At 31.5% G+C, this 25530-nt stretch overlaps 1 protein-coding gene across 2 annotated transcripts in view; it reads right to left on the reverse strand.

Annotated features, from left to right (window-relative positions):
• Window positions 1-25530, reverse strand: part of LOC142343196 (COP9 signalosome complex subunit 2-like) — a 508192-nt gene that overhangs the window by 67711 nt on the left and 414951 nt on the right. The window contains exon 1 of one of the 2 annotated variants that reach the window (XM_075394923.1): window positions 9348-9360. The exons of the other annotated variant lie outside the window; for it this stretch is intronic. The gene's annotated coding sequence lies outside the window, so the exon portion shown is untranslated. Of the gene's footprint in view, window positions 1-9347; window positions 9361-25530 lie in introns of those variants that run through there. 2 annotated transcript variants of the gene reach the window in all.

Below are 25530 nucleotides of genomic sequence, written 5' to 3' on the forward strand. Positions count from 1 at the left end.
ACAGTTAGCACTAATGCCTAATAAGAGAAAGATAAATGATAATGAATTAGGTTAAAGAGAAAGAGATTGAGGCAAAGCAAGATCAGAGAAATTATTCTTAGACCAAAACAACAAAACAGAATATATGGTTCATAATAGGATGTTAAAAATCTATGTTAACATGGGTGTAAAAGTAACTGAAATACATAGAGTAATTAATTTTAAACAAGATTATATACGTAGAGATTATATACAAAACAATACAAATAAAAGAGCAACAGCTAAAACTGAAGCAGAAAAAGATGTAAGGAAATTAATGAATAACTCCCTAAATGGAAGAATGTGCATGAATACTCTACAATTCTTTCAAAGCAAGTTCTTGCATGATGAAGAAAAGATAATGAAAAGTGTAAGTAAACCAACAGTTAAGAATATAACTAGATATAGAGATTATAGCCAAATAGAAGATATAAAGAAAAAATAGAATATAGCTCACCGGTATATGTAGGAGTAACAATACTCGAACTTAGAGAATTACATATGTTTGATGCATTCTATAATATTCTACAACCATCCCTCAAAGATCTAACATTTCACTATATGGATACGGACAGTTTCGTATTAATTATAGTGATGGTAAAGTTAGTGATGAGCATATGGACTTAAGTAATCAAGGCATACCTATAAAAACTAATAATAAAATCCTCGGCAAGTTTAAGCACGAGCTGGGGAGTAGGATTATTGAGGAATTTATAGCATTGTCCCCCAAAACATATAGCTTCAAAAATTATCCTAAAAACACTAAAGAAAAAAAAATAAAGAAGCATAATAATGCTAGGCACATAGATTATTATGATGCATTAATGAAAAATACACAGAGAACAGTAGATGAAAGCAGAATACAAAAAGTTGGGGATAGCATAACAACAACAAAAACAAGTAAGATTAGTTTAAATATATTTGATGATAAAAGGTTTTATGTAAACAATATAAAAAGCTATCCACATGATAAGGAGCTGTATTTGTTTAAGGGATTTGTTATATAGGATCCGAGAAGCGGCTTCACCGATTAAGAAACAATATAAGGATAAGCATAAGGATAAGGATAAGGATGAGGATATAGATAAACTGATCTGCGAACAGACTTCGTCTGTGGCAAGCCAAGCAGGTTCCATGATTAATGATATTAAAGAATTAACTAGAGATAGCAATAGAAAATTAATAGAAGCAGCTATTATATTATATGTGTTATTATAATCAGTTATTTTGATTATAATTATAGATCTAATTCATACTTAGTATAATATTTTTATATAAAAAAATGACTAAGCTAGTTGAACTTATTGAATTAAACAATCTAGAAAAACAGAACAGAAAGAATAGATTAGAAGATAAATTAAAACAACAAGAATATTATGGTGAAATAGAAATGTTATTTAATCCTTTAACTAAAACGCTAATTACAAACAGTGAATCATTACTAGCCAATCTGCAAAGCAGTTTCACTGATAATTAAGCAATGCAAGCTCTTCAAAACCAAACATTAGCAACACTCGAGGACAATACTGATGCTTTAAAAAGTGTGGAGCACCAAAGACAAAGTAGTTTTCTTGAACAAGCCTCTCTCTTATCACCAACACTTGATCCCCCCGTAACATTAAAAGATGATAGAGGTAAAACATTTTTTGTAGACAACTAAATGATTGAGATTTTATTACTAATGGGTAAGCAAACAAATAAACAATTAGAATTAAAATCAGTTGATCCAAATTCAAACAAATTTATTATAAATGGTGTAGATGTATCTCTAACACCTAATGGTATAAAAGTGAAAGGTAGAGTCTATGATTTTTTTAGGGGTTTCACTTTGTTTGTTACTAATAAAGATTTAACCGAAAAAGATATTAGAGGCGAAGGAAATAAAATAAAATTGTTTCTAAGCGATATCAATTACAATAGAAAAAGAGGGGATAATAAAAGTAATAGGGTGAAGCTTATTAGAAGAATGGAAACCAGTCTTGCTCTACCAAGAAGAAATCCACGCCACCACAAGTTGATTCTAGTAGTGAAGAAACTGTTTACCAGAGTGGTGAAGAAGTTAAAGCCAGCGGTCTTACTAAGACTGACCCCAATAGTTTAGTAGAAAGACTAGAATTATTAATACTGGAGACAAAAGCTGGTCATGATGGACTATATGATGAAATGCTAGATATATCTAAGCAACTATTATCTATGATTATTATTAATCAAGAGCAACTAGATAGTTTTGTTTTTAACTATGGTAAATGAATAATGATGGAAAAACAACAACAACTATTAGCTAAAGAAGTATTCAGTCCTCAAACAACAAAGTTTAGAAAAGAAAAAATAATACCATTATATAAAGATGAAACATGGTCAGCTGATTTGATAGACAAATCATCTCTAAGTAAATACAATAATAATTATAAGTTTATATTAACAGTTACAGATATATTCAAAAAATATGCATGGGCTATTCCATTAAAGAATAAATCTGGTTTATCTATAACTAATGGTTTTAAAACAATCCTATCAGAAGGTCCACAAGGTGGCTCTGAACATAGAAAACCAGAAATGTTATGGGTAGATTGAGGTAGTGAGTTTTACAATAAAACATTTAAATCTTTAATCAATAAATATGAAACAAAACTAATTTCTACTTGTAGTGATTTAAAGGCTGTGTTTATAGAGAGATTCAATAGAACATTTTTACACATAATTAATAAACCAATGTTCATCAATGACGATGGTAATTGGGTAAATATACTAAATGATGCCATCATAACATATAACAATAACATTCATTCAACAATTAATATGACACCAATTGATGCTTCTAATAAGCCCGATAAGGTTAAATCCTACGTTAAATCTACCAAAGCAACACCAAAATTTAAAGTTGGTGATTATGTTAGAAATGGAGATAAACGTAATATCTTCTCTAAAGGATACACTTCTAATTGGACTAGAGAGTTGTTTAAAGTTAGGGAGATTTTAAAAACACAACCACCAACCTAAAAGATAGAAGATATGAATGGAGAGATAATAGAAGGTAAGTATTATGAACAGGAATTATTAAAATCCGAGTTTGACTTTGAATCTAATAATAAAGTTTTAGAATCATTAAATATAGACCTCCGGTCATCTGCGAAGCAGGTTCCCTGATAAGCCAGCAAGCTGGATTCAAATCTTTCTGTAAATAAAAACAGAGGTGACAAGAAATAGATTCAATCAGGCTAAAAATCAATCAACATCAACATCAACATCAATGAAAAAATTAACACTAAGTAAGGCTCATGGTTTATTCCTAGAAGACAATGATAATATTGATATGAAAGATACCTATAAAATTACAAATGTTCATCCTCCAATAGATGAAAAAGATATTGTTAATAAATATTATTGTGACAATAACTTATTATCTTCTAATAATAAAATAGATATTTTAAGTAAAAACATAACTGAACTAACAAAAAGTAAATTTGAGGAAGTTACAATTGGCCGACTAAATGCAAATATTATTGGTTTGCCATCATCTACAATCAATGGAGATACATTATGAATTGATGGTGATACAGTTGAACTAGTTTCTCTTAACTCGTCTGATATATCTACAATGGCTAGTAAGTTGTCTAAAATTGAACCTAATGTTGTTCATATTTGTAACAAAGTTTCAACCGATACCATTTCTAATTATAATGAACTATAAGTAGAGTTTGATAACAATAAGTTTAATCGGTCAATTACTAATATTCAATTGGGTGATGCATGTGTTGATAGATGGAGGGGTTTAAGAGAAAATCATATTTTAATGATGAAGATAGTTATGAAATGTATAATGGCCATATTATTAGAAGGTAAGCTACTAGACCAAAATGATCAATGAAGACTAGAGAATCATTATGAGTTTAAAAAAGATGATATAATGAAAGATATTGAGAGTTATTTACTGCTGAAGATGAGTCAACCAACAGCACCCAGTGAGAGATTATTATATCCAGATCTATCATCTGTATCAGAAAAATTGATAAACGAAAAAATCCAAGCTAATAATAAAGTTAACAACAATATTAACATTATAGAAGATATTAGAAATTATTATGAAACTGAAACTAATAACTATAATAAGAAGTTAAGTAGATATAAAAATTATTTTAATATAGCTGAGATAACAGAAATATTATTATCATCAATAGCAACAACGGCAACAACAACATCAGTTGCATTAACAGGTATAGGATTACCTTATTCTATACCAACAGCTTTTGCTACGGCAACTGTTTCTGGTTCATTATCAAAAACAATTAATACTAAAATAAGAAATAAAATTATTAAGTATTCACAGATGTAAATTTTAAGTAAACAGTTCAGTGACAAGTTTAATAAACTATATACTAAATCAATGACTGATAACAAAATAGGTAAAGATGAATATAATGAATTAGTTATGGTATATGAGGATTATGAGAAGAATAAGAAAAACAAGCTGAGTATTTTTTTAAACTGAATTTATTAGTGTTTAGTTATAATAAAATGTTTAGTAATAATAATATTAGTATTAATATTTATCGATAACCATAAACATATTATAATCATAATCATAATCATAATCATAAATATAATATAATCAAAACCATAAACATAATCATAAACATAATACAATCATAATCAAATAATTATCTCTTCTTAGTACCTAAGTATAAACCTCTTCCTTTTTGTACTACCTTTATACCTTCACCAGTAGTTGCAAATTTAATTAAATCAGGTGTGGCTGATAAAGCAGCTCTAGAGTTTCTAGATGCAGCTGCACTTCCTATTTTACTTGCTATTTCTAATGCTCTTACAGGATTATTAGCAACTTTCTTTCCGAAGTTAACTGTAGCTCTACCAACACTTTTAAAGAACTCTTTCGATCCCTCTGCTTCTATTGTTGCATCACTGACAGTCATTGACTTATTTCTCTTACATTTAACACAATTACCCTTTAACATTTTAGTACCTTTTGAAGTAATAGATCCACTTATGTTAATAGTACCACTATAATTTCTACCTCCTACGCAATGTGAATTAGTTTTGAACTTGTTTAAAAGACTCATTTCTATATATAAAAAATAATGGAAGTTAAAAAGTATATTCCCTTTGTTGTTATTAAGCCTAAGCCTAAGCCTAAGGTTAGGCCCAAGGCTAAGATTAAGCTTGAAGCTGGAGGCTTAGCTCTAGAGAATAAAAAGAAAATAGATATTATTTATGCTAGGGGTTTTGTTCAGACAAGTAGGAAATATTAAGACAAGTTTGATTATCATTGATTTAGTCATTGATTTAGTCATTGGTTAAGTCAATAAATACATCATTTATTATAACTATGACTTAATTATAACCAAGACTATCTATGATATAATATCAACCATCTTAATTCCATCACTATTCACACTAATAACCTTTCTAGTTAATACTAATGCATGACATATAACTTCGGCAACTGCAGCAAAAAAATTAAAAATAAGTTGTATTGGTTGTGGTCCTATATGATCACTTTGATATTTAGTATCAAATACTTATATTCTATAACTGCTTTTGAATGTTTTATGATTTATAAATATTTTTATATTATGTGGTAACCCATTATAATCTTTATTAAAGCTAATATTCTCTTTAAAAGCTTTATTATAATTATTAGTACCATAATTAATATTCATTCTATCCTCGGGATAAACTTCACTACCATTCTTACAATAACATTCATTATATCAAATGTACTTGCATCATGAGTTTGTTCATTAACATTATTATTCTCAAAAGCAATTATTATATTTTGTGGTCTCTCCATACCACTTTCCATTCCTAGATCAAACAAGAAGTTAGTAGCATTGGGTACATTCTTATAAAATGTCTTTCTTTCATAATAACTAAAGTCTACATTATTCTTTTCATTTAAACTCTTTTGTACAATAATTCTATTATCATTATTAGGATCAATATTAGGTACACACCATGATAAATCTGTAATTTCTATATTAGCATCATTAGCAACTGCACCAGGATTAGCATTAATTCTTTCTAGAGCTCTATCATTATTATTTCATTATAATATTAGTTTAAATCCTAAACCAAATATAATCTTTTCTAAATCATTTGCAAAACCAAATAGATCTCTCATCTTAATCGTCATACACATATGACCTCTTTCTGCAGCAATATGGTTACCTTTGAGTTGGCTATTTCTATTATCTTTATTTCTAACAAAACCACTCTCATATTCATCATCAGTACTATTTAATAACTTATACATCAATAGATTAGGATGGCAATGATCTATATATTCAATAGTCCTACCGCCACTAGTTTCAAGTCTAACTGAACTAAACAATGCCATCATATCATAATTATCTAATCTAATATTAGCATCATTAGCAAACACACCACCAGCATCATCTGATACAGCAAATTCTATCTCTAGATATGAATCACGCAAATTTAAATGTTTCTATTCTCTATTGAGTTTGATATTAATGTTAGTATTTACCGTATTCATAGTTGCTAGATTATTTGGTTTATACTTTTTAATCTTACTTTTGTGTATATCATTATTATAACCATAAGTTTTACCCAAATTAAAATCCATTTTATAAGATAAAAAATGACAGACAACTTAATTCTATATGAACTACAAAAGACACATGAAACTCTAACTAAAACTAAAGAAGAGCATACACTTAACTTTAGAATGATAAAGCCATCAGAAAAGTTTAACTTTAATGAAACTATACTTAATACAACAAAATTATGTTTAATTAGATTATCAGTTTATAATTCGGTGTTTAATGTGAATAGAGGGAATAATCAATTCTTATATAGGGATGGTGAAATATCAGTGGAACCGCTTCGTCAGCTGCATACGCCAGGTGCATATGAATTAACTGAATTTGCGGAATTAATAAAAGAAGCAACTAATGGTAATGTTATAATAGAACCCTATAAGAAATAAATGAAGTGTTTAATGGAAATATAACAAGGTGCAATTAGTTTTGATGTAGAAAACTCAATAGCCTCATTACTAGGATTTAGAAAAGCAGTTTATAAACAAGGTAAATATACATCTCAGAAAATTGTTGATATTATGGGTTTCAATAATATTAACATTCATTGCAATATTATATCTGGTGTTAAAGATAATGGGAATAACACTGACATACTATATACTTTTAATCTAACTGAACAACCAGGCTATTTGATAAATATTATACCAACTAATATCTTATATCAAAATGTAACTAAAGATAGAATAGAATATATTGAATTTCATATTAAAGATGAGCATGGAAGACCTATAGACTTTAATGGCGATGTATTAAGTTTTACTTTGCATTTAGTGTAACAGCTAGGCAAAGCCTTGTTTTAATGTAATCATAACATATTTGAAATAGTATTTTTTCCTTAAAAAAATATTTAGTATTAAATGTGATGAATGTAAAAATAAGTCCTGGGCTCAGAGTTGTAATTGGTGTCAGGGTAAACCATATCAATGTTTTGTATGTAATAGAGTTATAACATATAGAGATAAACATGATCATTTACTAGAACATTTTAATAATCCCGATCAATATCTAACATGTAGAAAGTGTAAAGTATATAAACATATCTCTCAGTATAGATTTAAACAATTTTTATTGTAGGTTATGTACATATCTCCATAAATATACTAAAGAAAGATTTAGAAAACATGTAGAATCCCTTACACCATATTCACAGATTATTATAGTTTTAAACTATAATTAAACATAAAAAACTCTCCGATCCCAATTAATTCTTAGTTTACCATTAATATTTTTATTTTTAGTTATTTCAATTACAATACAATTATAAGGCTCTTTCCATACCTCATTACATATATTAGCAAAATCATTATAACTAAGTTCAATATTATTAAAGAAATCTTGATATATCGATGCTAGGACTTTACCTCTCTGTTCAAATAAAATAAATAGATTACACTTCTCTCTAACACTCTGCCTATCCAGAGAGAACAGGTTTTGATTAAGATATATCATATTGCAATTATTATGTCTACCTCTACAAAAGTATTCATTAATAACTGGTTCTTTGGCTCCAACATCATCGAATATCATTAGTTTCTTTAAGTCTTTGAGTAGGTTATCAGGAGATGGTAAATCTTATATCTTTAATCAATTCGATAAGTGCTTTATCGTTTGTTCTTTCTAATCCATTGTATTGATCACCAGGAGGTCCAATGATGCATAACTTATCAAAATATATACTAGCTAGAATTAGTTTTTTAATAAGCATGTCTTACCAAATTCACTAGGATCAGATTTTATACATCTAAAATTATCTGGAAATGCTGCTTCAGTAATTATGTTATCATCATTTAGCCATGATTGTAGATCTTCATTTATATTTAAAGAGATATTGTTAGTAGGACTATTGTTATTAGGTTTACCCCTTGGATGTTTTTCATCAAATAGATCTTCGAAGCAGGTTCACTGATATATAAAATTATCATCTGCGAAGCAGTTTCCCTGATTAACATTATCATTATCATTAACATTATCATTATCATTATCATTAACATTATCATTATCATCAACATTATCATTATCATTATCATTATAATTATCATTATCTTTATCATTATCATTATCATTATCATTATCATTATCATTATCATTATCATTATCATTATCACTATTAGTAAAGCTACTTCGTAAATCATTATCTTTATCATTAACAATCGCTTTAACACTATCATTATTTATATCACTATCATTATCATTATCTTTATCATTATCATTATCATTATCATTATCATTAACATTATCATTAACATTATCATTATCATTATCTTTACTACAACCCAAACAAAAACACTCATTATATATTTCGGGACATTCAACTTGATTAACTAGAATATTCAAAGCACTTTTAATTCTAAATCCTCTATCAATAAGATAGATCATATATAAACAATAAGCGCCCCAATAAGATTCATCATATTGTTGTATTTTTTCTTTAGAGCCTAGATCAACATATTCTTCTAAGAATAATGGAGGGGTCTCAACACCAAAACTATCAAAGTAATACACAGGACCACCTTCTCTTCTTATAACTAAAACCCAATGTGTACCATCAATTGGATGTAAATTAACAATAATGTTGAAGTTACTTTCATTAATATTATCTGGATTCTCATCTCTCATTACAATTTCAATTGGTGTTAGACCTATATCTTTACCTATATCTTTTATTCTGATATCACTCATAGCACTATTATCAATATTAAATTTATTATTGAATTCCTCAAAAGTTAGGATAAGCATTTTATATGATAAATTTAATAAGTCTAAGTCTAAGTCTAAATCAAGTCTATATTTTATATGTAAAAATGGAGACAGGTAGCGCAGATATAATTTTTATTTTCTTAATTGGAATTTGTTATATAATATATGATTCAATACCGAGTAAATACACAAAACTAGAAGAAAGCTATGGTGGATTTAGGAATAGGAGTCTAGTTAGATTTGAATATGAAAAGTCACCATTACATACTATTGTTTATGTTGGAACTGGTACAGGCAAAACATATTTTCTTAGACAATACTTAAAATTTTACTCTGTCCAAAACAAAGACCAAAACCAAAACCAGGACCAAAACCAAAACCTAGACCAAAACCAAAACCAAGACCAAGCAAAAAATATAGTTATAGTGTGTAAAGATGACAGAGATTGGATAGATCCTGAGTCTAATAAGTTTTATTCTGGGCTTAATAAATGTGATATAAATATGATTCCAAAAAATGATATGCATAAATTTCAAAACTGTGTAATAGCACTTGATGATATGGGTGATAGGTTAAATCAGGATATAGCTTATTATTTCACAGAAGGAGGACATTATAATATTCAAATGATTGTAATGTGTCATAAACCAGCTCAAATAATTAATACAGCAAGAATGAGATGTGATACTATTTATTTAACAACTTATAATGGACCTGATCTATTTAAAAACTTTAATCAGATATATAAATGTGAACATGACTTTAGTAATATAATTAGTGAGTTAAATAGTAACCATTTTAATCGTACAGATGGAATGTCAGATGAACTTCGTTATGGTATAATTAAATATAATAATAAGGAAAATACTTTTATTATTATTAACAGAAATAGAACAATGATATATGATTCAAGAGTTGGTTTCCTTGATTTAAAAGCTCTTAGTTTAAAAAATGAATTAGAAAGAGAAGATATAAATAAACTTATAGCATATATGAAACCACTCATGATAAATGCTACAGATAGAAATACTGTTAATCATGATAATTATCAGTTTTATTTTAATAAACTTCTTACTTAGATAATATTATTATTACTTAGAAAAATTCAGAATGATGTTTTAACGAAAGAGATGGTAAAAGCAAAAGGTTTAAAACAATTATCGAATATTGGTGGAAATATAGGTTGGGGTTTAGTTATAACTAGTTATAATTATCCTGATTCAATAATAAAAACTGTTGGAGCCGTGGCAATGAGTGCAAGCAATATGTTGAATAGAGCAAACACTTTGGTTAACGTTGGATATGGAGAAGATCTGCCAAGCAGGTTCCCTGTTGGTGAAACAGGGACAAAGTCCTATATGGGAAATGATTATATTGATCTACGAAGTAGCTTTGCTAATATGCAAAGTGATTATACTGATGGTGAAACATGGACAAAGACCTATTTGCAAAGTGATTATACTGATACACAAAGTGATTATACCGATAGTGAAACATGGACAAAGTCCTATCCGCGAAGTGGTTTCACCGATCTAAAAAATAGTTCAGTTAATGGGGCACGTAAACTTGTTACACCCTTAGAAAAACTACAAGAAGAATATATGAATGAAGAGATGGGAATTTTGAATAGAAAGGGAGGAAAGTTTTTAACCAGACTATATGGAAATAATGAAGAATTTAGAGAAGAGATTATAAATTTTGTTAAAGATAAAGAAGAATTAAACCTTGAATTGATTTTAAATAGGAGATGTAAAACTAATACACTCAGTACGTTAGGAAATAAATATTTAGCAGAGTGTATCACATCTAAAGATAATACTAAAGATTTAATTGAAATCATGGCTAAATATTATCCGCGAAGTGGTTACACCGATGGTGAAACATGGACACAGTCCTATCTGCGAAATGATTAGGTAAATATTAAAGTGTAACCTCTATAAATGCTTTTAAAATGTTTAGAGTGTAACTATAAATATGGAAACATTGCTGTTTTAAAATATCACTATGAATCATGTTATAAAGATAAAACTGATAAATATATGTGTGGTAATATAATACTAAGTGGTGTTTGTGCTAATAATTTTTCTCCATGGGGTTGTTCTTTAAAAAATGAATCTAGTTCTAGTTCTAGTTCAAGTTCTAGTTCTAGTTCTAGTTCTAGCTCTAATTCTAGTTCTGGTTCTGCTCCTGGTTCTATCTATGACTCTAACTCTAACTCAGACCCTAACCCTAACCCTAACCCTAACCCTAACCTTAACCCTAACCCCAACCCTGACCCTAACCTTAACCCTAACCTTAACCTTAACCTTAACCTTAACCTTAACCTTAACCTTAACCTTAACCTTAACCTTAACCTTAACCTTAACCTTAACCTTAGCCCAGAAGTCTTAATTAGAAGTTGTAATAAATGTAATTATATAAAACCACTAACTGATTTTGATGAGAGTAAGTATACATTAGAAGTTGTACTTCAGCTAAAGTTAATTGTCCATATTGTGTTTCTGTTGTGAGATATGATGGGATACGAGCTCATGTAAAGAAACAACATCCAGATGTAGATATACCTAAAGGATTTAGTAGAAATTTGAGTGAGAAAACAATTAATCCTAGTTGGCAAAGCAAGACTGTAAGTCCTTTAGTTATTAGCCAAACTGAGGAAAGTTGTTCGTGTAAATATTATAATTTTATATCTTTTCTTATTAATAATGGGTTAAATATAGAAAAAGTAAAAGAAAATATAAATTTATTGAAGAGTATAGATAATTTGAAATAAAAGTATAAAAAAATAAAAAAAAATATCAAAAAAAGAGGGAATCACTCTTTAAGAGCGAAAAAGAGGGATCCTTCTACTGGGGGATCACCCCGAATATGAGTGAATCGCTCTTAAAGAGTGAAATGTAAATTTTGCTTCGCTTTTTTGATTTTTTGTTTTATTTTTTGATTTTAATTGATTTCTGATTGATTTTTGATCGAATATAGAGCTAATATATATAGTAGTGGATAAAACAAGGAAATCAACAAGTAGTAAAATTTGGCCCTATTCAACATGCGCGATTAGCGTTTGGAGAACAGGCCAAATTTTGCTGGTGGTTGCTTTCCTTGTTTTATCCACTACTAAAATGGTTTTAAGTTTTCACGCGCAAAGACTCTGTGTTGAATTACTTTTTGCGCACTCACTCTTACAGCCCACTCGATAAAATTTAAGAGCGCAGCGGCTATGGGAGGAACGTCTGGGAATCCTTTCCATTAGAACCGCGCACTTACATCATTTTTACCACCTCGGCAGCCCTCTGCACCTCCAAACAATGTAAATATTAATCTGCAGTGGGGGTATTGGATTTTTTAGAGAGACAAAAACATTGTTACTTCCTCCAACCAATTTTGAGAGAATTTTGCTTTTTTTAAACCAGAGCTGGGAAACAGCTACTCAAGGTCACTTGTGTTGGAGAAACTTGCAATGTTGATGATGAACATTGACGAAGAAAATGAGAGAAACACATCGCCCAATGCTGTTTTGGAGTTCTGCACTGTCGTTTTGGTGAGTATACGCCTTTATGTTTATGTTTAGCGGCCCGAGAGACACTGTGCCGTGAAACGAGGGTGCTTGTGGCCGACTGCGGGGGTACAAGTCCCGGGAGTGTAGGGGAAGGATATTATGCTTTAATTAATTACAGAACCGAAAGCAAAAAATTTTATGTGCTTTTCGGATGGTATTCGTACAAGTGGTGATTATTCAGATTAATGTAACTATGAAGATGCAATATAAATAGTTGTGTATATTCCTTGTCTGTATCACAGTTTCTGGGGTATAATCGCCTTACTTTAGAACAATCTTTTGTTTGAAATACATTGAAAGAAAATCGATTTCAGACAGCTACGATGGGGCTGAAAAATAGGCTGGTTTTATAGTGCATGTGCTGCTTACGTGAGTTCTTGCCAAATGAGTCAAGATTGACTTCCTAATTTGAACCACCTTAAACTTTCAGCGATTTATAATTTTCTGCAGGCGGGTTTTCTAAATTTTAAGTTAGTTTCTTTCTTTCTCAATTGCACAACTATTCTCACAGAATGGTTACGAGGGAAATTCATTCAAAATTAAACGAGTTTATTCCACATTGAATTTGATTATCCTAATGTATAGTTTATGATGTATCTAATTTTGCGAAAATAAACTGAAATTATTGTTAAGTAAAAACATTTGACATGCATCAGGAGGCAAATGACTCCCTATAGGTCAAAATTATTTGCCAAGTGTGCCTGTTCAACTCAAGGACTAAATAACTACTTAAGGCCTAATTTACATACCATCCTTATTTATAGTCGTGGTAAACGTAAATGTTAGTGAGCAATGATAGTGTTTACATTAACACTCACCAAACAAGGAGGCTCGTTTATGTGCGTTCCCTAGTCGAGAAAAAAAGTTTATCTTGTAAGATCTTACAAGATTCTGGCAGAATCTTACAAGACGATGCATCGTCTTACAAGAATTTCTTCCAAAATCTTACAAGATCTTACAAGATAAACTTTTTTCTTACAAGAATCTTACAAGATAAACTTTTTCTTACAAGAATCTTACAAGATACACTTTTTCTTACAAGAATCTTACAAGATACACTTTTTCTTACAAGAATCTTACAAGATACACTTTTTCTTTCAAGAATCTTACAAGATACACTTTTTTACTTTCAAAATTCTTTTTCTGCCTCCAGCACCTATTCTTAAGACCTATACTCAAAGAAAAAAATCTAAAACATTGCAAGAATCTTACAAGATAAACTTTTTCTTGCAAGAATCTTACAAGATAAACTTTTTCTTGCAAGATCTTGTAAGATAAACTTTTTTTGCAAGAATCTTGTAAGATCTTACAAGATAAACTTTTGGCCTCGACTAGGGTTATGTCGTTTAGGCAGATAATGTTCAGACCCCGTTCATCCACAATTTTGATTTAATAGTCTTCCGACAGAGGAAGAGAAGGGTTATGTCTGACGACTAATAAAAGGAAAACAAATACCGATAGCAATGAAAAAATTGTACAAAGTTTGCTTGAAATCAGTGTCCAATCCCTTAAAATCCTAGCTATTAACTTAATTCAAATCACATATGATTGGTCCTGCAATCAATACCAATGGGACTTGTATTTTGTTTGCTTATGTGACACAATATCAATACTCAAATATGGGCCAAAGTTCATAAATCCAAGTTCAGAATCAAAGCTATGAACCCAATATTTTAAGCACAAAACCGCTGTTTAAAAAACTAAATAACAATTAACAAAAAAGATGCGAGCTGCTATTGATTAACCTTGGCTAAAGTTCAACAGAATTAGGAACATAAAAATAAAAAAGACAGAGAAATTAAAAAAAGCGAATATATTTTTTAAAAAAACAAGTACAAAGTCATGAAAATCTTTAGCTATGGACTTAAAGCTTAGATAGTTCATCTGTTCCTCCATATGAATGAAGACCAAGACCTCTCTTTATCCAGACTATATCACACAACTGCAAAAAGAAATAAAAAATAGAGGCAAAAGTAAAAAAAAAAAACAATTTAATTTTGCTAAAAAAAACCCCGCGTTAAATCCGTTAATACCATAACCTAATTAACCTAATTCACTAAAAACCCTAGCTTTGTTCAATTGAACTTTCTCAACGTCATTGTTGTGATATTTGTTAAGCTGTTAAGTGAAAATTTGTGACAAAAATGACAAATGTGCAAAAAAAATTGGTCAATTGTACAAAAATAAGAAACAAGAAAACTCTTAGTCTCAAAAGTGAAAACCTTTTTTGAAAAAATTAAACGCAAATAATCTAGAAAATTTCTTCACCAGAACGATGAGGAAGCCTAAATGCTGATATTGAGTTACATGCTGATTGAAATAAGAAAAAAACATGGCAAAAGCTGAAAAATTCATTTTTTTTGCTTTGAAAACAAATATTTTTGGAAATCACAAAAACTAAGCTTTCAAATGAAAAAACTAAGTAGATTTACTTTAGTTCCCTAGGACACCAAATAGACAAATAGACGTGTCGCTAGTGAGAAAAATTCTTAAGACTACAGAATAACAACAATTGAAAGAAGACCAAAACTCGAACGAATTCACAAAAAAAATGTTGAAGCCAGAAAAACTTTGAGATTTTATGTCAATTTTAATTAAATTCATTGAGCCTCATTTGCACATTTTTTTCAGTAACTGAGCAATAATATGAATTCTTTTCGGTTTAATAGCATTCCAGTAATTAAATCAAAAGAAACAAAAAACGAAAGCTTTTAAAAAAGAATAAATAAAGAAGGAATTGCTACCTTTACAATTCGATCCAACAATGGGACAAAACTAGACCTTATATTGTTATTGTCTTTTTGAAATAGACAATTTTCTAAAATTTTAGTTAAATACAAAATTTTTACGAAAGAAATTCAATATATATCAAAAGTAACTGACAAATTTTGGAGAATTATTGAATTAAATTGGACAAAACGGCAAATATTCAATTTCAGAACTCTCTTAGAGCGAACATTAGTATGAGTATTTGATCTATGGACAATTGAGACACGATTGAGACACGATAGACACGATAGACACGATAGACACGATTGAGACCATTGTGTTAGCAGTTTTCAGGTTTGTAATTTGGGCTAATTTAAAAAAATGTGATGGAAGTGCATTATTGATGGAAAAAGGCTAAAATTTGAAAAGTTTAGCCAATATGTTAGAAAAAATTTTAGATCAAATTTTTCGGTAACTTTCTTATGTCAAAATTGAACAAAAAACCGAAAATAGGAACAAAAACAACTGAAATCTGTAAAACGTTCACAAAATTTGAAACCTCGATACTGCTTGCACAAAACGAATTCCAATAAAAAATCTTTTTAATGCTATACTCAACGCTGGACGGGGTTTATAATGATACAACATCATCAGGATACAATTTCATCACCACTCACAACTTCATCGGGTGATTATATCAATCGGCAAAAAGTGACTGAAAAAAAAACATTTGAATATATAAATCCTCCCCCAGAAGGTGAGTCGGAACAATAAAGTTTTGTTCATTTTGGTCACTAAACCCCAGTCATTTGTCCATTCATAAATTGTTTTGTGTTACTTTGCTCAACTTATCAAATTGTTTCTTAAAATTTGTAATTGAGGGCTGTTTCCTCGTTTCTAACCATATGGTGGCGATTTTGACATCCACATAAAATTTTTGTCAAATTCTGAAGGAATTAATAGCTTGGTACCAAAGATCATGTATTTAATTTGTAATAAAAACTGACCATCAACATTAGGCTTACATTCAGTAAGAAGTTGAAGCAATAAAATACAAAAAATACGCCAGAAAGTGCTAAAAAAGACATAAAACCGGAGAATTTGTTGGAAAACATTCAAATTAGCGTAATACAAAAAATCTTCAAAACGCTGTCAAAACAACTTTAAAACTGTAAACAAAGTCTGAAACAACCTTTTAGACCACACAGAAGTGTCAACAAAAGAAAAAAAAGACGCTTAAAAAAGCGCTCGTGAATCAAAATATTTGCTTGCTAAGCGAAAATTTCGTCACACCTACATTTCTCGCTCTGTTTCAAATGAGGGCATGAACAAAAGAACCACTCTCTATTCTCCGCTTTTCAAATTTGTTCACTGAAAATAATTTTACATACCTTATTCAATCCTTGAACTTCCGGTTTTGTTGCTCGCTCACTTATAAAAAAAACAGAAAACCAAAAAGCAAGACTTCGAGTCTTAAAAAACAAAATCGCGAAATTTAGTTACATGGACAGATCAAGCAGTTTTTCTCAAAAACAAGCAATTCATGTTTTGAAGCAATTTTATATCCTCTAAAAAGGCGTTTGAATCCCAATCAATTCATTTGATGCGTGTTTTTCTATTACCCTTCAACTCGGAAATTTATATAGACACCCTGGTTTGTGGTTTGAGCTACTGATGCAAAATCTGACACTTGTGATGCAGAGCTCATTTTTTAGTGCTACATCTGGATCTGAAGTCAAAGAAAATTAAACAAATTAGTTCAAAAACACAATTTTGAAGCAAAATAGAGAAACTATGTTTTAAACTTGATCAAACTTAAGTATTTAGCTCAAAAAACATTATTTTGGGGTAATAAAAGTTGATTTTGACACTTTCTAAAATTTGTGCAAAAAATTTCATTTTTAGGGCATTAACCCATGTTGAGAGTGGATGGAGACCGGACTGATAAGAAGTTGCAAGATTCTTACAAGTTCTTATATGTTCAAGGATCAACATAGAAATTTTCGTACAAGTTCTTTTAAGTTTACCAACGAACTTATAAGTTCTTACTATTTTACTACCTAAACCTTACAAGTTCTCGCAAGTCAATCATCCAACACATAAGCTCTTAGAAGTTTACTATTCGATCTTATAAGGCTCTTACAAGTTATCCCTGCGTCTTGCCTAATATCTGGAAAAGCATCAGAAAACATCAAAAAAATATTATTCTAGAACATCAAAAGGAAAATCCCTCTATCTTCAGTCTTCTTTTTTTCGAAAAATTTCAACTTGATCTTCATTACTTCGAAAATTCTTGATTCATTTCTTGATCTTAAAAAGTCTTGATTTTTTTTCGATTTTTCTTGTTGTCGAAGTTGAAGAAGTTTTCTTTGACGCAAAATAGAAAAACTAAGTTTTAAACTTGATCAAACTTAAGTATTTAGCTCAAAAAACATTATTTTAGGGTAATAAAATTTATTTTGACACTTTCTATGATTTGTGCAAAATATTTAGTTTTTAGGGCATTAACCCGGGTCGACACTGGATGGAGACTGGACTTATAAGAAGTTGCAAGTTTCTTACAAGTTCTTATAAGTTCATGCATCAACATATAAATTTCCGTACAAGTTCTTATAAGTTTATCAACGAACTTATAAGTTCTTACAATTTTAATAGCTAAACCTTACAAGTTCTTGCAAGTCAACCATCAAAATCTAAGAATTTTACTATTGGGTCTTATAAGGCTCTTACAAGTTATCCCTGCGTCTTGCCTAATATCTGGAAAAACATCAGAAAACATCAAAAAATATTATTCTAGAGCATCAAAAGGAAAATCCCTCTACCTTCAATCTTATTTTTTTCGAAAAATTTCACATTGATCTTCAATACTTCGAAAAATCTTGATTCATTTCTTGATCTTAAAAATTCTTGACTTTTTTCGATTTTTCTTGTTGTCGAGTTTGCAGAAGGTTTCTCTGACAGTTCCTCCGGGTCCATGTGGGTCCTTTAGTGTTCCTTAAAGGATCTTTTTGTATATGCTATTACATCACACGTACACATCCAAACACACACACACACACGCACGCACATCCACAGAAACACACACATGCGCACGCAAGCACGCGCAGACACTCACGCACACACACATACACATACATCCACACACACACGAGCACGCACATGCGCACACACGCAGGCACAGACACTCACGAACACACGCATACACATACATCCACACACACACGAGCACAAAAACACACACCAACACATCCATACACATTCACACGCAAACACACACACACACACACACACACACGCAGACAGACAAACACACACGCACATCCACACACATACACTCACACACACACGCACAAACTCACATACACACACACACACAAATACGCACACACACACAATTAATGATTTAATAGTGGGATATTTTCTGTATGTTCACCCGTACGATATGCGCCCCAGCTACAGAGCACGTGCCATTACGCAGTAAATCATTAAGTAAAAATATGGCACGTGCGTCTGGGGGTTCGAATAATACGCACTCACTAAGCTGGGGGCACAAACGGAAAAGATCTAAATAGTCATGTCTTCTTGATGCTTTTATCACACAAATCAAGAACTTAATAGGATTTGAAAATGTAAATTAAAAAATCACTATTTCTACCCTCATGGTGAAGTTTGGAAGAACTTTACAAGATAACCACCAGACTTCTAAGTTCTTACAAGTTAACCATCCTTCGTAAGAAAATTGTAAGTTCGTGTAAGTTAGCCATCCTGTTTCGACCAGGGAAGTTATACTGATTGGAGGAAAAATATGTAACCCTATATAAGGGGGCCGAAAATGCTACGATTGTTTATTTTAACATTTATAGTAATCATCATTCCTTATATAAATAATCGCATTTAAATGTTTTTTTCTCAAAGTCAAACCGAGTCTTTTTCGCACCTTCTTAAATGAAGCTCCCCAGTCGGATGTCGATAATATGGAAAAACTTTTCTTTTTTTATCAATTTAAGGATATTGATTTTTTAAATAAACTTTTTGGCCTTACTTAACTCTAATTGGCCTACCAGTACTGTAATAAGAAACGTATCTAACTTCTGCTGAAATACTGCTACCTTCTTTTCTTTTATGCAGGAATTGCACCGCCACTGAATTCTTTAATCGCACATCTGTTGAACTACCAAGTTAAAAGATATTCATCTTGTTTTAGATGAACTGCTTATTCTTTATGCATCCTCGCAGGATACGCAGGAACCACAATTATTATTATTATTTTTATTATTTTTATTATTATTATTATTATTTTTATTATTATTATTTTTATTATTATTATTATTATCATTATTATTATTATTAATATTATTATTATTATTATTATTATTATTATTATTATTATTTTTATTATTATTATTATTATTATTATTATTATTATTATTATTATTATTATTATTATTATTATTATTGTGGTGGATGAGTCCACCGAATAGCAACCAAGTATAGGAAGTATTAATATAAACTCTATTAAACTATATACATATATATATATATATATATATATATATATATATATATATATATATATATATATCATATACTCCAAACGGAGAACAATCTTTTGTTTCTAAAACATGATGTTAATGTGCTATCTCGCCGATTGGTGACAACGTTTGTACATAGTGATTGATAGTTACGTTCAGTGTTAAAGCACAGTGCCAATTGGTACCGAATCTTGATCGACAAGTGTGAAAACACTTCTTTGCACTTTTGCCTAAACGCAAGCGATAGAGAGTTGAACGAAATTCAAGATTTCGTCTTGCTCTGTCCTCATTCGTGCGAATCCTATTTAACATGGAGCAGTCAACATTGGCTCGCTCCCCATTTGGAGTAAACGTCTTTTGGGACAAAGATCACCAGCCAGAACTATACTGGGAAAAATGGTTAGCAACGGTAAAGCTCGCAATAATGGAGAAGGATAATATCCAAGTGGATAAAGTACTTCAGCCAAGACCAGAAAACGATGAATTAAATTACCCCACAGAGCCACACTACGAGCCCGCACCATCCGACGAGACAACAGCCGAAAGAAGGCAGAGAGAACAACGAAATGTAAAAAGACGCACGGACTGGTAAAACACATGTAAATAAATCGAGGACAAGGGACCCCAAGTAGACAATATACCATGGGACGAAGCATACAAAAAAGCAAAAAATTACATATATCTATCACTAGGATCACAAGCAACAAACACTTTTCATCAAAAATTTCCTTACACAGACATTCAAAAATGCATAACTGATGCACTAGTAGAACAGCTAAAAGAAGGATTCATACAAACAAGGAATGAAACATTCGACCGCTTCCAGTTCTTCAGATGCAGACAGAAAGAGGGCGAATCATTAGAGGTATTTCATTCACGAATCAAAAACATGCCGCACTTTGCAACTTGGAGCACCTGGAAGAAAGTTTAGTTAAGAGCATTTTCATTCAAGGCACGAATAACCAACAAATCCAGATGGATCTGCTCTCAAAAGAAAAAACACCGTCAGAAACACTACAGTACGCACTGGCACGTGAAAGAGGACAAGCAAGCCAACAGAAATTGATCAACACTAACACCAACACAAACATAGCCAACCCATGTTTTGAGAAAATACAATACGTAAAAAGACAAAATAGAGTACCCATTCTACCAACCCCACAATCAGGACAAATACAAGATTGCCGACGATGCGGCAACAAAATTCTCCCTGGACATATAAACATCTGCCCTGCAAAAAACGAAGCATGCACAATATGCAAGAAGATAGGCCACTTCGCCAAACTATGCAAATCCGAAATGCCCCCACGACCGCAATACAATATACAACAAAGTAACTCCGGACAACAACACCAAAGGAACAACCAACTGGCAACGAAACAAACATCACAAGGGATCAGAAACATAAACGAAGAAGACACAGAAGACACACAGGAGAGAACAGAAGAAACAATAGATCCAGAATCAACGTGTTACATATGGGAAATGATGGAAGACTAGCAAATTATAAACTTTATACAATCGGTAAAATTCACAGACGAAAAAGTGACATACATCAACAAAACAAAAAGAGGAGAATTCTGGATACAAACAAAAGCCAGCAACAATCAAATTTATTGGTCAGCGGATACAGGAGGTCCAAGAAGCTTCTTGAACATCGAAACAGCCCGCAACCTATTAGTAAATGGAAACACAAAAATAAAACAACCGGAGAAATCAATCAGAGAATTCAGATGCTTCAACAACAACAAAATCAACACACTCGGCACAATCCAAGTGGACATCACATCTGGATCATCAGTAGCAAAGAAATGCCTAAAACTACTAGTAGACATTAACACAATATACATAATGGGAAGAGAGATAATGGGCAAACTAGGACTATGCTTAACAATGTCGCCGCAACAAAACCAAGGTGAGGACAAATTATTCATTATATTCAACACAGACCAAAATATATCAAAATGGATGTTCCAAAAATATCCGCACCTATGTAATAGATTAGGCAGATCAAAATACCATGTAGCGAAATCCACATCTAAAAAAGAATTCCATCCAACGCAACACAAAGGAAGACGAATACCACTTCATTTAACAGAAAAAGTAGAAAAAGAATTGAGAAAATTAACCGACTTCAAAGAATTTAAGAAACAAACGTCATGTTTGGACGAAAACTTTATAAGCCTAGTGGTAATAACTGTAAAAGCAGACCAATCAATCAAAATATCACTAGGCTCAAAAATACTCAAGGACGCAATACACAAAAACAAATACCAAATGGAAAGCATAGACAACCTGATGAATAAAATTGCAATGAAAATATCAGAACTCAAATCAAGCAAAGGAACACTATACTTCAGTAAGGTAGATCTCAAATACACCTATAACCAATTACCACTGCACCCAGAGACATAAAAACACTGTAATTTCAACATACTAGGCGGGAACGCTACAGGTATATATAGGTTCCTTAATGACTTTTATGGCCTAACTGACCTTCCAGCAACATTCCAGAAGATGATGAACACAACGTTAGACGGAATAAAATTCACAAACGCATTTTTAGATGATATAATAGTAATATACAAAGGAAAACTAGACCAACACGAGATAGAAATAGACAAAACATTAAAAAGACTAGACAATGAAAACCTAACTCTCAGTCTACACAAATGTGATTTTGAACTCACAGAAATTGTATGGATAGGATACAAAAATAATTCAGAAGGAATCCCACCAACAAAAGGAAAAACAGACCCAATCATCCAACTGCAGAATCCAAAAACAATAATGCAACTAAGATCATTCATGTGTAGCATACACCACTTGGTCAAATTCATACCTAACTAAGCAACTTTATCAGCACCACTACGACCACTCCTAACGAAATCAACATCAAAAACTCCAAAAAAACTAGACTGGGAGGAAAAACACACAAACGCATTCAACAAAATCAAACAAGCAATAAAGACAATCGTCGAACAAAAACACTTCGACGAAAAACAAAATATTATATGGCAATCAATAGCTTATGCGAGTAGATTCCTTACCAAAAATGAACAAAAATATATGACACAGCATCAACGAACTAGAACTCCAAGCTGTCGTGTGGTAATTAGATCATTTTATATACTACCTATTTGGATCACAATTCACTCTCGAAATGGACCATCAAGCCCTGCTCTCAGCACTAAAAAACAACTGAGGAAATAAAACATAACAAAGTAGACTAACAAGATGAGTAGATAGATCACTACCATTTCATTTTGAAGTAGAACATCTCGCAGGAAAAGATATGGGATTCGCAGACCAATTAAGCCGTCACACAAACTCACCACCAACTGCAAAAACATAGATGAAAATCTCATAATAAATACTATAGCGACCTTACATTACACATTACACACAGCACGAAAACTTACCAATCAAATCGCGAGAAAAAGAAAGACACATAATGACCTAATAACCATTCGGACAAAACAAAACACAACGCTTTTTGCCGTTTACACGCTATTCAAGAGTTGTCTTCTTTCGCAGTGAATAAACCACATAACAAACATTCAAATTCAAATCATATCATTCAAAATAACTTTTTTCCAAATTTACAATTAGATCCTTATTTTAGCAAAAAGATACATATCACAACAAGAAACAATCCGGAAAAAAACAAACATACAGTGCCAATCAAGAAACGAAATAGAGGACCCGACAAAAAGAAAATGGAAAAACAAGATATTACTACATCACAACAAACAAACACAAAAACAGAGGAAACATCAAACTTAGGACAAGGACGACAACCATTATCCGACAAAGAGCATTTTAACTCACTACCCGAAACAGACTACGACAACTCATCAGAATATCTTGAACAATTACACAGAGTATTCGGAGAAAATTTTATAGCCGAAGCAACAAGAAGTGACAAACAGAGCAAAAACTTACAACAAATGATCGAGAAGAAAGCGTGGGATACACTGAAGCACTAGAGCCGATACTGGCACTCACTCAAAAGAGACCTCAGCACTACTCCATCAGGTTGTATTCTTTATTACTGCAAGATGTTCATACCAACACAATTATGCAAGCTGATAACGAACTCAATCCAACGCAATCGTCCAGGACAATCAGGAATGATGCGTCTAGCCAACCTCATATGGTTCCCGAGAATTCACAGAGAAATAACCACGCTAACACAAAACTGCACACCATGTATCAAAATAGGTAAGAACTTAAAACCGTTAATCCCAAAATCCACAACCACACAACTCCCAACACTCTCCGAACCAAACAAAAAAATCCAATTGGACTTCGCAGGTCCAATACCGGATGAACAACCAAAAGACTCATACATCCTAGCATCAGTAGATAAATTCTCAAGATATCCACATGCAAAAGTATACCACAGTTGCAACGCAGACACAACAATAGCATATCTAGAAAAGTATATAAAATTTCACGGTATACCCAGGAACATAAGGTGCGATCAAGCAGTCAAGACAGTTTGAAATTTTCTGCAACAATATTAACATGAATTAAATACTAGCACCAGCTGGGGACCATAGAGCAAGAGGCATGATAGAACGCCTAATACAAACCATAAAGAGACGACGTTCAGTACTAAACAATGATCTAAAATGGTCAAAAATCACCCTCGCAAACAAAATCGCTTAAATCGTTCAAGAAAAAAAATATTACCAATTTCAACAACAAAAATAGCCCCATTCACAGCACAATTCAGCAGAAAAAATAGCACACCCCTATCAAACATCACAACACGAACATCCACAAAGAACCTATAATACAAAGGTGAAACAAATCTCTATTTAGACAAGAAGAGGGGACTAAAGCAACCAATTCTAAACGAGGAGACAATTTGGAATCTAGAATCCAACTCATAACCAGAACTAGATATCCAATTCCGCGAGGGGATAGAAGAAGACGACTCGTCGGACCACTCCACTCTACAAAATTTGAAGAAAAAAGCCACCAAACGGAAGAACATTTCTCCAATAAAAATAACACCTGATAAAATAATGATAACAAGTGGCGACAAAACCACCACAATCGCTAACACCAGAAAATAAGTAGCACAAAAAACACTGGCACGAAAAGCACCTGGACCACGAGGAACACACAAACAACTCTGGAACATCATACCAGATGATACAATAACAAACCACTCAACTACAACAATCACATTAGACACGAATAACAGAAAAAACATTTTAATCTGAAAAAATGATCAAGCAATCGTGACTGAATCCAAACCAAGTCTAATGCAGTTTGTAGCATGTAAAACATTGCGCGAATACAAACGAAACCAAGAAAAAAAACATTTTCTATTAACAGAAAAGAGACAGGCCAAACAAGCACAATAAGTGAAGACAACAACATCCGCAAGCCAAGGACGACCAATCCAACTGGACAAACCCGG

Source organism: Convolutriloba macropyga, chromosome 7, assembly GCF_964194025.1.
Source record: "Convolutriloba macropyga chromosome 7, txConMacr16.3, whole genome shotgun sequence".
NCBI classification, from domain to species: Eukaryota; Metazoa; Xenacoelomorpha; order Acoela; family Convolutidae; genus Convolutriloba; species Convolutriloba macropyga.